At 42.9% G+C, this 16965-nt stretch overlaps 1 protein-coding gene across 8 annotated transcripts in view; it reads right to left on the reverse strand.

Moving 5' to 3' along the window:
• The window catches only part of USP34 (ubiquitin specific peptidase 34), a 1084964-nt gene that overhangs the window by 697634 nt on the left and 370365 nt on the right, over positions 1-16965 (reverse strand). The gene's annotated exons all lie outside the window — the stretch shown is intronic.

Genomic DNA, 16965 nt, shown 5'->3' on the forward strand with positions numbered 1-16965 from the left:
ATGATAATAGGCAGGGGATCCAGAAAGTTATTTTTAAAAAACTTTTTAGATCCCCTGATATGACTCTGATTGGACCATGCTGGGTCTTCTGGAGCTTTAAAGTGAGTGAATATGTTGTCATCACATTTTTACTGAGGTTGCACAGCATATCTTCTTCAGCTAAAGTTTTTTTTATTGGGGGGGTTTGGGGGGGGTTGATTTTTTTATTATATTATTAAAAATGACTTTCTTGCTAACAAAGAATCAAGATTGAATAGGATTGTATTTAACCGATAAAAGAAAATGAGAGCAGAACAAGAGAAATTTTAATTTACAATTTTTTTCCTTCTTTCTAATATTTTTTTATATCAATATGGAGTGAGGGGTTTTTCCCTCTCTGGGACTGCTGTTATGCCACTGGGCAGCAGAAGGCACCATGTAGTTAAGGAGGACTACAGGTCCCAGAGTGCCCTGCACTGCTTGGATCAGTGCTGAGCCAGAGGGGTGGGTCTCAGGGAGGAGTATTTCTGCCCAGGCTTGACTCAGTTAGAGGGAAGTCCCAGGAGAAAGGAGAGGTCTGAGGTATATAGAACCTGGCTGAGTTAAGCCAAGCTTTATTATAATGTGTGAGACAAATGAACAGAATAAAGGTCTGTTAATAGAACTGTCTGTGTTTGTGTCTTAACCCTCCTAAAAATACAAGCCAGCCTGCCACTCCATGTGGTGTGTTACATTTGGTGTTTCTGCCTGGTTTTTTTTAAGCTTCTGCTGCAGAGAAGCAGACCAGGTGACTCCAGAAGGAATGGGACCTCAGGAAGAGAACAAGTTTTATTTTAAAACAAGATCTAATAAGAATAGCTTCGGCCTAGGCAGGGACTGGAAGAAGTCTAGTAAGGGAAGGAAAGGTAGGCTTTTGGTTTACTTTTATTTTTATTTTCTGAGAGTAAAACTGTAGCAGGACTGCTGACAGACTTGATTAAGATGCTGAATACACATGTGTAAAGTTGTTGCTAAGAGCAAAAGCAGCTGAAAAGTAAAACCCAAGATGAGAATTTGGGAACAGGAGTGGCAAGCAACATAGCTAGTCATGCAGAGAAATCCTCCAAGGGGAGAGGACTGCTAGCCTGGGAGGAAAGGCACAGGGAAGGCTTCAGAAAAAAAGAAGTCTCCACAAGAGAGAAACCATGTAATTTGCCAGCACTTAAGGAGTGCAAAAAGTTGAAAACACTGCTTGAGGGTGCCCATTGGCATAGGAATGACCTCAAATGGGAATTAAGGGAGGCTCAGCAGGAAAACCGGAAGCTGCAGAAAAGCCAGAGAGAAAGGCAGCACCAAAGCCTAAGCCCAAATACCCCAGGAAGAAGGGAAAACAAGGGTGTAAACACCGAACTGCAAAATAAAGACACTGAGGAGGTATACAGACTGAATGCCGCTTTATTTAATGACTAAGAGTTGGTGGCTAACTATATAGCCTGTTTGAGAGCTAAACTGAAGGACTGCTGTAGGCAGATACAGTTGCAAGCCCAGTTGGAGAACAGTGTTCCCATTCAGCAGTACAATAAAATGGAAAAGCAGTTGGCTAAGGAGGGTCCAGGAGTGGATGGAGCAAGCCAACTTGTTGTCAGCCCAGAGTGGACTATCAAACCCAGGCTTGCAGAAACAAACAGGGTGGTTAACCCAGCAGATGACCATACTGCAAGGGGAGTTGTGAGCCGCATCTGCCAGAGAGCAGAACCACAGAAACAGGGTAATAGTGCTGTAAGCACAGTTAAAACAAGAGAGAGTCTCTAAGGAAGAGGCCCTTGATGAAATGGAAAGTATGGCTATTGAGCGCAAGAGGTGTATACAGATAAGGGCTCAGCTGGCATGCCAGCTTCGGGATATGGAAAAGAAAGTGAGCCAGAGGTAGAAAATGCAGAGGACTCAGGCCCTGACTCAAACCAGGATAAAAATTAAAGAGGCAGTTGAGAAAGCAAGATGAAGAAAAGGAGGCCATAAGGAAGGCCTTGCACCTGTTCGGTTGAGAACCAGAGATTCCAGCCAGAGCTACAGACCAGGAATGACTGTCAGGGAGCATTAGTGAAGCAGTTACGAAGGTGGCTCAGGGACAACCCAGCTCAGCATCAAAAGGAATGATCCGAATCCAAAAAGCCACAACTGGTACAGGGTGACTGAATCCTCAGGAGTGAAAGTGGCCAGCTCTGGGTCCCAGACCTCTGGAGAACTGTCACTGAGAAGACTGATACCCTGAGGGAGCTGCTAAAAGCCTACGAGGACACCACCGGACAACAGATAACAGACATATGGGAGAACCAATGGGACTTGTGTTGAACATGCACCCAGAGCCTGTACCAGAACAGAGCCACCAAGAGGTGTCGATCAGGCATGGCATGCAAAGAATGCCAGATGTGACGGTCTGAGAGATTCCCCATGATGGCTGGGGTTCTAGGAGAGCCATAACCTCTACCTATGGAGAATGGGTCCCTAGGAATGGCAGGCGCTCACCCCATTAGGGGTGAGCTGAGAAGGAGGGTATGTGGCAGAGTGAGGGATTTTCCATCTCTGGGACTGCTGTTATACCACTGGGCAGCAGAGGGCACCATGTATTTGAGAAGAACTACAGGTCCTAGAGTACCCTGCACTGCTTGGTTCAGTGCTGAGTCAGAGGGGCAGGTCTCAGAGAGGAGTATTTCTGCCCAGACTTGACTCAGTTAGAGGGAGGTCCCAGAAGAAAGGAGAGGTATGAGGTAGATACAGGTTGATTGAGGTAAGCTAGGCTTTATTATAATGTGTGAGACAAAACGAACAGAATAAAGGTCTGTTATACAGAATTGTGTGTGTTTGTGTCTTAACCCTCCTAAAAATACAGGCCAGCCTGCCATTCCAAGTGGTCTGTTACAATCAATTTGATGGTTTGGTAGTTCATAATGTTTGTTAAAATAATATTATAAATGGGGGGGGGGGGGGGTTGTCATCTCAAATGCTAATGAATTCATTGTAATGTTGAAAACCCGTTGGTCTTTGTTGAAAGAGAACATTATATATTTATTTATTTATTCATTCAATTTTCTATACTGTTCTCCCAGGAGAGCTCAGAACAGTTTACATGAGTTTATTCAGATACTCAATCATTTTCCCTGTCTGTTCCAGCAAGCTCACAATCTATCTAATGTACCTGGGACAATGGGGGGGATTAAGTGACTTGCCCAGGGTAACAAGGAAAAGCGTGGGTTTGGACCCACAAACCCAGGGTGCTGAGGCTGTAGCTTTAACCACTGTTTTGCAGCGGCAAGACAATACCTTAGTCAGGCTGCTCCTCCCGGAAAACTTAACAGCTATGTGTTAGAACAACTACTGAAGGTGGTCTTAGATTTCTGTAAATGAAATATTATGATTGACCAAACAGACAGGGAAGATAGGTAAAAAAAATCTGACCAGAACCTATTGATTGGACCTTATTTAATTCATCTTTTCTGAAATACTCAAAACGTATTTTGCATTAGATCTTTGTCCACTCCACCATCTCTGAATTTTGATTTGTGTATAAATGGATACAATTTGAACTCTCCACGGGAACATTTTCCCAAAATTTAGGAGATCATAATTACATTTTTATACTGAAAGATTCTAAGGAATCCAGACATCTAGTTCCAACTTACAAGCTGCTTGCATCAATCCCCCTTTTCACAAAAGTTACTGAGGGTTTGGTATGTGTCCAACTAAATGGCTATCTGACTAAACACATTATTTTGCATTCAACTCAGGATCGAGGTTTAGATTCTGGCATAGCAAAGAGCAAGATCTATATTAAGTGAAAATCATGAGGCTCTTATTCTTCAATTTGATCTGTCTTCCACATTTGATCTAGTGGTCCATATTTTGCTTTCAGAAGTAATTAAACATCTGGATTGTTAATAACGTTCTTAATTGGTTCAGAGATTTTTTTTTTATCCACCAGATCTTACAAAGTAAAGCAGAATAGAGATTTATCTGCTAGCTGAAAAATCCTTGTGGTGTTCCCAGTGATCTCCATCATCAGCCATCTTATGTAATGTTTTGGGGTTTTGTTTTGCTTTTTTTACATACACTAGGTCTGGAATTGGCTAATTAAGAATTTTTTACTCATAGTTATGCAGATGATTACAGTCACGATTACTTTTCATACATCTTCGTTACAGGCAACCAATATTGTTCAAAAATGCTTTACAATAATAAGTTGGATGATGAAGAAAAGATTAGGTTCTTACCTTTGCTAATCTTCTTTCCAGTAAATCCATGCTCTATTCCTGAACAAATGAGTTATGCATCCCCAGTCATGAGACTGCTTGTAGGAAGCTCATTTACATAATTTTCAGACCCTCCCCTCTTACCATTGGACTGCCCTCAGGGATTCAGTTTATAGAAAAACAATCACCTGTAAAGGACACAGACAAAAGGGAGGGATACGGGGAAATTCCACGACAAACAAGTCTTATCTACTCATAACATGAAATTACAATAATAAACAATTTAAACAAGTTATTAAACAGTATAAACCTGAAAGAAACTGTGCTATAAGGAGACATAGCCTATACCAACAGAGAGGGGCACCCCAGCTAGGGACCTCCAAAGCAAAGTGTTTAACATATTCAGATGGTAACTCTTAGAAAGGCTGGTCAAAAAACCAGAAGTCCAGCTTACCAGTACTTTTTAAGGCAGGCAATCAGTGAATCAGCAACTCACAGGACATGTTCCAGGAATAGAGTATAGATTTACAAAAAATATTAGCAAAGGTAAGAACCTAATCTTTCTTTCTTGTACAATCCCGCTCTATTCCTGGACAAGTGAGATGTTAACAGAACAGTCCCATAGAGTCAAGGTGGGACTGATGAGCCAGCTGCCAAAACAGAGGAACTGAAGACAGCATCCTGCTTGGCCACATCGATCCTGTAAAATTTGGTAAAAATATGCTCTGCAAATCTCCTCACGAGAAATTGCTGACAACTTTGCCCAAGAAAAGGAAATGCCTCTAGTACACAGTTCTTCAACCGACGGTCCGCAGACCAGTGCCGGTCCGCAAAAAAATCTTGCCGGTCCGCGAAGGATTCAAGACCCCCGCCGCAGCAAAAGGTGCCGGCGTCAGCTGATGTGCAACTTCCTGTTGCCATCGCTATGCCGGCACTCCTGCCTGCCATCACCGACTCCTGCCGCGTATGTCTCCGCACCCCCAGAAAAGCAGCGGCAGGTCTGTGTGCTTTTAACTTCGGCACACAGCTGCCCCTAGGCAGTATTTTAGCGCAGTTTCATGAGGCAGCCTCGGGACCTTTGCTAGGCCGGCCCACATCGCATCATCTAAGTGGGCCGTCCTACCAAAGGCCCCGAGGCTGCCTCATGAAACCTCGCTAAAATACTGCTTAGGGGCAGCTGTGTGCCGAAGTTAAAAGCACATAGAGCTGCCGCTAGCCTACATCGAGGAAGCATTTGCTGGAGAGGGAAGGAGGGAAGGGAGTAGAGGTGCTCCTAGACAAGGGAAGGGAAGGGGCTACTGCTGGCAGGGGAGAAGGGGAAGGGGAACGGAAAGGGAAGAGAGTTACTGTTGGATAAGGGGAGGAAGAAAGGGAGAAGGTACTGCTGGAACATTGGAAGGAAACAGCTGGCAGGGAGATTAGAGGAGGGGAAGGAGTCAGGATGGAATGGAGTGATCAGATGAGGGAAAGGGGAGAGACAGAGAAATGACAAGGTAGAGAGAGATTGATGCTGGGAAGGGGGGTTAGATGAAAAATAAGGAAAGAGGGACAAAGATGCTAGATCTGGTGTAGGAGAGAGGGGCATAGAAAGAACGCAGATACCATATGGGAAGGGGAGGGGTAGGGGTAGAGGGCAGGCAGTGGATGGAAGAGGCAGATGCTGGATTGAAGAGACAGAGGGCAGACGCTGGATGGAAGAGAGTGAAAAGATGATGAAAGCAGAAACCAGAGACGACAAAAGGTAGAAAAAAATAATTTTATTTCTATCTTATGATTAGAATATATCAGATTTAAAATATGTATCCTGCTAGAGCTGATGTTAGACATAACTGGGAGTGCAAAGCACAGGCAGTGCGTCTTTAGCTTCCAGCTGGCTTAGGGCTTTCTCTGACCAGGAGGCAGTTGCCCTAGTTGCACTCCCCCTAACACCATTCCTGCCATGTGTGACTGCGGTATTCTGTTAGCATGATATTTGTGTAGCATTCTGTAATAATTTGGCTTATTCAGTTTTCTTGATAGTAGAGGGGATATATGTGAAGGGGAGGGGAGACGGGGGTTTTGTTGATCCTTGCCCTGTATTATTTATATTTATAAAATGACAATTGTACAGAATATTGTTTCTTTTTATACTTTAATAAAATATGTTCAGTATAAAATCATAACTATTTGAGGCTTGTGCGGATGGGATCAGAGCTCGCGAGGACAGGGCGGCAATGGGGTTTTAAAAAATTTCAGTCTTATTAGTTTGCCGGTCCACAAAATAATTATTTTATTTCCGCCGGTCCATAGGTGTAAAAAGGTTGAAGAACACTGCTCTAGTAGAATGAGCCCTGATAGAAACAGGGGGCTTCTTTCCAGTTGTGACGTAAGCAGATAAATAGCCATATGAATCCATCAAGAAATAGTGGCCTTCAAGGCCAGCCTGCCCTTACAGGCAGGTCCAAAGGCCCTGCCCTTACAGGCAGCACAAAAGGTGGTTGAAGACCCGAAACTCATTCATGACCTCCAAATACCGCAACAAAATCCTGCACACATCCAGTGACTGCAACACCCAGTCATATTCCCTCAAACCGGAGAGAGAAAACATAGGAAGGCAAACCTCCTGGTTAATGTGGATGCTAGAGACCACTTTTGGAAGAAAAGAGGGAATGGTGTGCAAAAAACACACTGGAATCCGTGATCCTACTTTAAAGAAAAATAAATACGAACAGAAGAGACTAGCTCCTACTGTCCCACTTGTAGGAAAGCAACTGAATCCCTGAGGGCAGTCCTGAAAAATATGTAAATGAGCTTCCTACAAGCAGTCTCGCAACTGGGGTTGCATAACCCACTTGTCCAGCAATAGAGAAGTGCTCAGAATTGAATCGGTTCAGCGGATGGCCACCAGGATGGTCTCGGGGCTAAAGGGTCTCTTGTACGAAGAAAGACTGAACAAATTGCAGCTCTACACTCTCGAAGAGCGTAGGGAGAGGGGAGACATGATTGAGACATTTAAGTACATCACGGGACGGGTCGAGGTGGAAGATGATATCTTTCTTCTCAAGGGACCCTCGACCACAAGAGGACATCCGCTCAAACTCAGGGGAGGGAGGTTTCATGGAGACGCCAGGAAGTACTTCTTCACGGAGAGAGTGATTGAGCATTGGAACAAGCTTCCAGTGCAGGTGATCGAGGCACGCAGCATCCCAAACTGCAAGAATAAATGGGATACCTATGTGGGATCCCTACGAGGGTCATGCCAAGAAATAGGGTCACTAGGGTATAGACTTGAAAGAGCAGGTTAGTAGAGTGGCAGTATAATTACAATTATACTTAAGGGGGTCAGTAGACTTAAAAGGGTGGGTCAATAGTGTGGGCAGACTTGATGGGCTGTAGCCCTTAATTGCCGTCATCTTTCTATGTTTCTATGATTGTACAAAATACACAAATTAAAACTGAATGCAGATGTTTTTACTACTAGATAATAAATCAGACCCATTAAGAAGATAAGAATAGCCATACTGGGTCAGATCAATGGTCCATCTAGCCCAGTATCCTTTTCCAACAGTAGCCAATCTAGGACAGAGATACCCAGCAGAAATCCAAAAAGTAGCATTCCATGCTACCGATGCCAGGGCAAGCAGTGGCTTCTCCAAAGTAGCAGACTATGGACTTTTCCTCCATGAACTTGTCCAAACTTTATAAACCCAGCTGTTAAACTGCCATTACTATATTCTCTGGCAATGGGTTCCAGAGCTTAACTATGAGTGAAAAAAAAATTTCTGCGTAATTTCATTGAGTGTCCCTTGGTCTTTGTAATTTGTGCAAGAGTAAAAAAATCGATTCACTTTTACCCAATTTACACCACTCAGGATTTTGCAGACAGACTTCAATCATATCCCCCCTCAGCCATCTCTTTTCAAAGCTGAAAAGCCCTAACCTCTTTAGCCTATCCTCATACAAGAGGTGTTCCAAACTTATACAGATCCAAATTGGCCGCGAGTGGCTGAACGTTGGAAAGCGTCTCTTGAGCATTCAGTAGAATTGGAAAATTTTACTTTATTGCATCTTCTTAGCTTGACTGAGTGTTTCCTTATGCTTAAGAGGAGAGGGAGAAGTGCCGCTGGAGCCTTGCGGCGCTCTGAAAATCCCCCTGCTATCACCATCGAGCAGCTCTTGAGTCGCCTTCAAAGGGAGCCGACAGCATCAGGGAATCGCCCGCTGGATTTGGCGGCACAGAGTGACACCGCAAGAGGAATCCCTGGGTTAGAGATCACGCTGAGCCCTGAAGCAAGAGACACTCCCCCCCCCAACCGCAGCGTACCAGCTCACCGCGGGAAAAAGGTGCATCCAACAAGCGAGTGCCTGTAACCTGGGAGGCTTGTTCATCTGGGAGCTTTGAGACGGATACACCAAAAGACTTTTTGAGTCTGGAGAGTGATACTGCGGCTGGAAAATCGAAGAAGAGGGAGGCACAGCAAGACCAACAAACTACAAATCTGGGAGGTGAGATTACTTCTTTCATGGTTGTCTCTCTGGGACTTAGTCATTAAACTTGAATCCACAAATTAAAGCGGGAAAATTGACAAACAGGAACAAGAACTGAATACATTACAATTGGAAATGAACTCAGTTAAAACTAAGTCTGAAAAAAATGAAACTGAAATAACAGGGGTCAAACAAGTACAAGAAGTTGTGATTAAAGACAGTATTAATATTAGGCAGAAACTGGAAATGATTGAAAATGGCCATCATGTCAATAATTTGCGGTTCTTAAATTTCCCTAGGGTTTCCTCCATGTCCCCCAGGGAAATGTAAAAGAAATATTTCCTGGAGATCTTTTCAGTTTCAGAGGAACTAATTCCACCATTCACACAAGTATTCTATTTGCCTGCTAGAAAATTGGACCGGCAATTGACTGAGGGACAATAATAATAATAACAGCTTATATACCGCAATACCGTGAAGTTCTATGCGGTTTACAAAGATTAAGCAAAGGTACAAATTGATTGACTTTAAGAGGGGAGGAAGAAAAAGGGCTAATAGGACAGGAAATCCATTTTTGAGGAGAGAGTGATCAATAGAACAAGTTAATCGCTATAGAGGGAAGAGAGAAGAGAGGATCAGTTGTCTAGATACTTTAGGAACAGGTGTGTTTTCAGACATTTCCTAAATTCCTCATAAGTAGTGGGCGAAAGCAATTGTTCTAGGTCTTTACCCCATGATGCTGCTTGGTGCGAGAGAAGATGTTCATGATGTTTTTTCAGTTTACAACCTCTCACTGGGGGGGAAACGAAGTTGAAATGTGAGCTTCTCTTGTGTCTGTTGGCTGAGAAGAAGAAAAGGTCAGTTATATATTTAGGGGCAAGTCCGTGTAATGCTTTGAAGCAGAAGCAGGCAAATTTAAACTTTACGCGTGCCTCCATTGGCAGCCAATGCAGCTGCCGGTAGTAGGTTGTCACGTGGTCAAACTTCCTCAGCCCAAAGATCAGTTTGACCGCTGCATTTTGCATCAATCAACAGGAACCACAATTAGATATTACTATTCTATTGGAAACTTCAATAAGAGAATTGGTTATACCAGCAATATTGTTGGTTACTATTGCATTGGCACCAGATAAGAACTGGATAATGAAGATGTTCTTTAAAAATAGAACTAAAGAGTTTCTGGGTCAGAAATTACAGATCTTTCCAGATGTTACCAAAGAGCCAAAGAGACCCAAAAGTGGAGAAGGCAGTTCCTGTTATTAAAATCTGGAGTAATCTCAGGGGGGGGGATTTTTTTCTCAGTTTCGTTGTAAATGTATTGTTCATTATGGTTCAGAGAAATATGTTTTCTTTAATCCGACACACCTAAGTTTGTAGCCTTGAAACATCTTGAGAAAGGTGGAATAATTGAAGGAACAACTGAGACATGAAGTTAATTACTCCCTGCGACCTCAGTCACTTAGATTTTCTTTTAAATTGATTAAACTGATTTTCTTTAATTGTTAAATAGTCACTCTTTTGAAGTCTTGGATCATAATAATTGTGAACTATTGATTGCTTAATTGTGAGGAGAATATGTTAGTATCTCTCCTATTTTGGTTTTTATTTTTCCTTTCTTTTTGAAGTTCCTAATTACAATCTTACTGTACAAGATGTTATGCTTGAAAATATTGTGTAAAATGGATAAATAAATAATTTTAAAATTTTAAAAAGAGGTGTTCCATCCCCTTTATCATTTTGGTCACTCTTATTTGAACCTTTTATAATTCTACTATATCTTTTTAGAGATATGGTGACCAGTACTGTATACAATACCCAAGGTGAGACCATACTATAGGATGATATAGACACATTATAATATTCTTGGTCTTATTTACCATCCCTTTCTTAATAATTTCTAGCATCCTGTTTACTTTTTTGGCCGCTCTCGTTCATTTGGTGAAAGGTTTCAGAGTATTTATGATCCTTTCCAAAAAAATAGGCTGATGCTAAACCCAAAGCCCATACACTAGATTCAAATTAAATTGAAATAATGACTTAGGATCTCAAGCACTCACGATTATAAGCTAATAGAACTAGTCTTGGCTCATAACTGTTTTGCGAGCTATCATCGGTCCTTACGTCTTTTTATTATTCAATTTAATATATATGCAAATTTTCTATTTCATTTCATTTATATGTTATTTACGTATCATATCTTTCCTTATGTCATTCTTATATGATTCAACTTCTTAAATTAATATTTATCCTTATTTCAACTTTATAATGAAACCATCATAATACTTAGTTCGGGTATATGTTTTTTGTACCCGGCCGTCTGGACAAAACAACGATGCAAGAACTCCATTTCGCTCTCATTTACAATAGGAGAGCTTCATCAGGACCAGAGTGGTTAATACTTGTTATCACTGTCCAGATTGCAAACACCCATACGGGGTTTCAATTTTTCAAAAGATTCCTAGAAGATCTTTCCCCAAAGCTTCTTTCTGGGCGTCCTACATCATTTCCGGAATTAACCGGAAATGCCAGTGGCAGCGGAGCGTCATAGGCAAAATGAGGAGCTAAAGAAAGTCTTGGAGACCAACCAAGGACTTTGGCAAGCCAGCCAAGAGGCAGCAGAACGGCACCACAAAAACTTTGTCAGGGTAATGGAGACACAATCACAGATGATGGGACAGCTGTTGCAGGCTTCATCAAGTGGTCCAGCATTGAATCCGGTAATGGGGGGTTTGCCTGCCCAACCTACGGTAGGACAAAACTCTTTAAACATGCTGAATCTTAGTAAAATTACGCCAAAAGATGCTCCGGATGATTTGATTTTTTGAGTTCTTTTGAGCGAATTGCCACAGCAGCAGGTTGGCCGGTGGACCAATGGGCTGTTAGGCTATTACCATGTCTGGCAGGAGAATCATTGGCAGCGTTCCAAACTTTACCCCGGGACAGGCCAATAATTATCAAGCCATTAAAACTCACATTTTGGATTTCCTTGGGTTCACTAGGGAGCATTATAGACAGGCTTTCCGTGGCATGCTGTGGCAGGAGAAAGAACGGCCTAAAGTACTACTTCAACGCCTCACAAAAATGGCGGAGAGGTGGTTGCAGTCAATGTTGGCAGACCACGGAGCTATTTTCGCAGAAATTGTGTTGGAACAGTTTCTGGAAACGATGCCCCTGGAGATACCAATGTGGATGTGCAGGCAGGAGTGCCAAGACCTCACACAAACCTTGCAAGTGGCAGAGGCATATCTGGACACCCAAAGTAGGGTAGCGATTATAAGACCTACATACAGAGCATACCCACCCAAACACACACACCTGGGGATAGGCCACCTAGCGGGAATAGGTTTCCCAAAGCCCAGGGTAATATGCCCCAGAGGAAGTTTACACCAGCCACAGCGATACAGTGTTTTAACTGTGGAGGAAAAGGACATCAACAGCGGGAGGTTAGGTATTTAAGGTATATTGTGGGAAAAGGGCACATAAGACCCATAGTGGATAAAGTGGAATGTATCCGTACATACCCGCAGCCCAGCAATAAGAAACAACTAAGAGCCTTTTTAGGGCTCATAGGGTACTACAGGCGGTTCATCCCACATTTCGCATTACATGCAGGGCCACTGACGGACATGCTGAAGAAGCGAAACCTGGAGGTCTTATGTTGGAAACCGTTAGCAGCCAGGCCTATGAGACACTTAAGAACAAGCTATGTAAACGGCCACTTTTGAGGGCCATTGATTTCTCCCAACCGTTGGTGTTACAGACGGACGCATCAGGCACAGGATGGGTGCTGTTCTGAATCAGGAAAATCAGGGGGTAGAACACCCAGTACTCTTTCTTAGTAGAAAGTTACATTCAAATGAAAGAAGGTATGCTACAGTGGAGCAGGAGTGCCTGACGGTGAAATGGGCGGTCCAGGTACTGGAGCATTACCTCCAGGACAGAGTATTCACGCTGGTTACCGATCATGCTGCGCTGAAGTGGCTTAATAACATGCGTAATAATAATGCGAGACTAACAAGGTGGTACTTGGCCCTTCAAGCATTTAAGTTCAAGGTGGTACATCGGCCAGGGAAGCTAAACACATGTATCCCAGAAAACACAGGAGGTACCTTACCTAAAACAGGTAGTAAGTTTTTAAGTGTGGGGGAATGTGACAAACCTACTGCATCCCCAAGGTTGGTCACAGAGAAATTTAGAAAGATATACAAACCCCGGTGCAGAAGGGCTGACCAAGTCAGGATCCAGGGGAGTAGATCAGCTGACTATCCTGTAGACAGCGAGGAAGAAATGGAAGTAGAACAAGAAAGTTGTGACTTTCCTGAAGCAGTCACAAAGCCAAGCAAGAAGGTTCTGCCTTGCTATTATCCAGTGCCTATGAGGCAGAAGGCAGATCAGCAGGGTGTCCTGAGAGAAATGATACAAGCAGAGGGAAGGAAACTCTCCCCCCTGCAGATACAGGGGAGTGGTTTCTTCCCTCAGCTTAATCCAAGGCTCTGTAGAGAGCTGGGGGGGGGGAGGAGGAGTTAGGCTGGAGAGTCCCGGAGAGACAAGCAGTACAGAAGCAGAGAGCCAGCGTGAGGCTATCCTTCCTGGGGAACAGTCAGACCAGTGGTTGGAGTCTGACTGGGAGATAAGAGGAGCCAGTGGTGAACTCTGCTGTGGAGCCCAGTGATACTGAGCCTATGATAATTGAGGGAAGTAATGCCACAGTTGAATACTAGCTTGAACCAATGGAGACAACATAAAAACCTGTGAGTTCAAAGGAAAGGATTTTCTTACCTTGTTGTTTCTCTATGGTTTCACTAGGGAATGAGGGCATGTTATGGCAAAGACTGTAATATTGGAGAGGGCAAAGTTTAATCTTAAACCCCTGGCTGGGATAAAGCACAGTGCCTGTACTAATGCCTGTATGAATCTTAGTTTAGCCAAACAAAAGCTGAGCAGGAAGACAGCTGAACAACTATGGTGTCATGTTACCAAACCTCCGTGTCTGTTCATAGCTGCAATGTGTGAAATGCAATTAAGTCTGCCTGTCTTTGCAGTCTTGGAGAAAACGCTGAACTGAGAACTGCTCTGTTTTGCTAGATAAACACAGGTCAGCTTTATTGAGTATGTTCAGTTAGCCAGCTTTACTAGACAGTAATAAAGCTAGAAGAATTGTTGCTCTGATAGCAGATTACTTGCTCTAATATACAATTCTGGTGAAGAGGATTATTGAGACAGTGTTTTATGTTGGATAAAGTCCAGAGTAAAGAGATTTATATTTTGTTTTGAGGAAGTCCTTTTGATATTCATTTGCCTGTAAATGTCATGCCGCCAAGAGGACCTGGAGGGCATGGTCGCTGTGAGTAGAGCTTTAATAAAGCTTATGATTACATACTGGAACTGGTGGATTTCTCTAAACGTCAGCACAGGAACTGTGCTAAGAAGCAACCTCAGGTATCCCAGTTGAAAGGTTTTCCCCTACTTCAAAGGGGGCTCATGCCAGTATTTAAGCATATGTCACTGCTTGGCTGCCTAAACCGCTAGGCTAAAGCATAGGTGGTGACAATATATGGGAATATCTGTCTATAGATATAGATATATATATATTAAAATTCAACATTTTACTACATAAACTGAAGTTCTGTCTTCATTCCATATTGTACAGCATGAAACCAAAGAAAATTATGAATAAGACCCACATTACCTCTTAATGATAACATTCTTAAAGTGAATCCTAACATTCATTGCAACTGCAAAACAGATATAATAGCATCAACAAATTGTGCTGTAAGACCTCCTCCTCCCATATCCCCCCTTTCAGGAATTGCCTACCCCCCTTTCTCATACCACCCAAGCAACAATACCCTACAGGATTCCTACCTCCTATGACAACCTATTCAACAACAGACTCCTTCCCTTTGTATGCAAAGATTGGAGATAAGGTTGCCATACCATCAGAAACTTTAACTTTCATTTCCGAGTGCCCTTGGCATCCTTAGCATCCCAGCACGCAAGCCGATGAAGTTGATTGCACCAATGCCAAATATTTGGTTAGTCACTGGACATCCAGTACTGCAATTGTCCTTTTTTTGCCACTAAACTCAACTTACGACAAAGAATCTTGGCACCTCGCACCATACGCCCTGGCAAATCCAGTAATACCTTAGTTATATCACTTCGAAATGATATGCCCAAATCAGCTTCTCAACTGGAATGTTAGGAAGTAAAATCCTTAGACGGTATAAGCAATGAAAGGGGTTTATAAAGCCCTGATACTGTGAAAGCCATACCAGCAAAGGCAAAAAAAAATCCTACACGTTAGACTCTATACGCCTTGCACGCTGTGTTTTGTCGAAAGACGACCAATAATGTTTCAATTGATAGCATGCAAACTGATGTTCCCAACCCATGGCCACCCCACAAGGGAGAGACTCCAATGCTAGCAGTTATCCCTCAACATCTAAAACGTGCTCCAATTGTGAGAGACCTGCCCCTCCCAGAGAGCAAACACTGCATTCTCCCTCTCCAGTGCATAAGAACATAAGAAGTTGCCACCACTGGGTCAGACCAGAGATCCATCGCAAACTGCACATTGCTCCACAGGGGCAACAATTCTGTGACAGAAGGATGTCTTCCTAACCACTTGACCAGCCATCTCCAAGCTTCCTGCAATGGTTGCAATAAAACACTACCGTTCAACCCTAATGGAGTCTGCTTCTGCGATGTATGTAACAAAAGCACACAAAAGGGGGCAAAATATTCCTGTTTCATCTCAATAGATATAATGCTAAGTAAGGAAAAGCCACTCACCCACATGGCATAGTAAACATACATAATTATATAACTGAATGTTGGGCAAACCAAGACCCCCCTGACACTAGCCGCCCAATAACAGTCTAAACTGTGACTTGGGTTTTTATTCGCCCAGCAAAACGTGGCAAACAAGCAATTCAACTGACAAAGATTCCTATGCAGCAGCCGGAGGGAGAGAGTTTGGAGAATATACATTACAACCTATCTGACTAATCTGCTCCAACAAGGACAAAGGAAGATCCCTCCACCCCTCCAACAAAAGCTTCATATCTCGCATCAACTTAGGAACATTAAGCTCAAAACATAGCCATGCTCATCAACATTTGAACACCAAGATACCTGAATGAACCCGCCGCCCATCGCAAGGTAAACTGCAGTCCCTAATGCGCCAGTTGCTCCCGATTCGAAAGAAGGGCCTCAGATTTATCCAAATTAATACAGAGCCCCACATAGTCACCATACTCCTTAAGCAATTTAAGTAGATTAAGTACCGATGTCTCTGTATAAGCCAAATGCACGAACAGGTCATCCATGAATATGACCAGTTTAAACATGGAAGTAATAATAATAATAATAATAAATTTATTTTTGTATACCGCCATACCCAGGGAGTTCTAGGCGGTTCACAACAGTCAGATGAAAATACATACAGTGCGGTTGGAATTGGAGTACATAACAACGTAATCAAAGAGGCAAATTAGTCTTACATTTACAATTTAGGTGGGAAGGGTTGTGTATGCAGTAAGAGAATACATTGTATGCAGTAAGAGAATACATTGAAAAGAGAAGGGGATAGAAGCATAAAAAGTTAAATGGGGGGAGCAACCATCATAGAGGAGAGGGGAGGGTAGAGGGGAAGATGTTACGGAAGAGGTGGGAACCGTTAAAGAGGTGGGGGCATTAAGGGCTTGGTCTGTTGAAAAGTAGGGTTTTGATCTGTTTTCTAAAGTTGAGGATATGATGGGGCATAGAGTATGATTTGAGCGAGCCATGAGTTTAGTTTGGCTGCTTGGAAGTAGTAACCAGAATCCTGAAGCAGGGGGGTTCAGTGTCAGTACAAACAGTGGAAAAAGCGGACATCCCTGCCTGGTGTCCCATCATATAGCAATTTGGTCAGATAGTCATTGACACTAACTACCAATTGGGAAGACGCCTACAAAGCTCATATAGCAGAGAAAAAAAAATGTCCAAGCCATAACCTTCTACGGTAGAACAAAGGAAGTCCCAACAGACCCTATCGAATGCCTTCTCTACATTGAAATTAATAAGCATAAAATCCAACTGCAACTGAGCCCTCTGCTCTAGAGAAATTAACAGTTTATGCATATTTTTAGCTATTGATCTGCCCTGAATAAAAGCTATCTGAGATTCATGTATAAGTTGAGGCAAGGCCCACACCAATCTACTGGCCAACACTTTTACCAAAAGCTTAAATAGGTCTATTGGATAGGTCTATAGGATCCCAAGCAACATTTAAATGGTCCGGCATTGCTTC

This window comes from Geotrypetes seraphini, chromosome 3 (assembly GCF_902459505.1).
Source record: "Geotrypetes seraphini chromosome 3, aGeoSer1.1, whole genome shotgun sequence".
Taxonomy (NCBI): domain Eukaryota; kingdom Metazoa; phylum Chordata; class Amphibia; order Gymnophiona; family Dermophiidae; genus Geotrypetes; species Geotrypetes seraphini.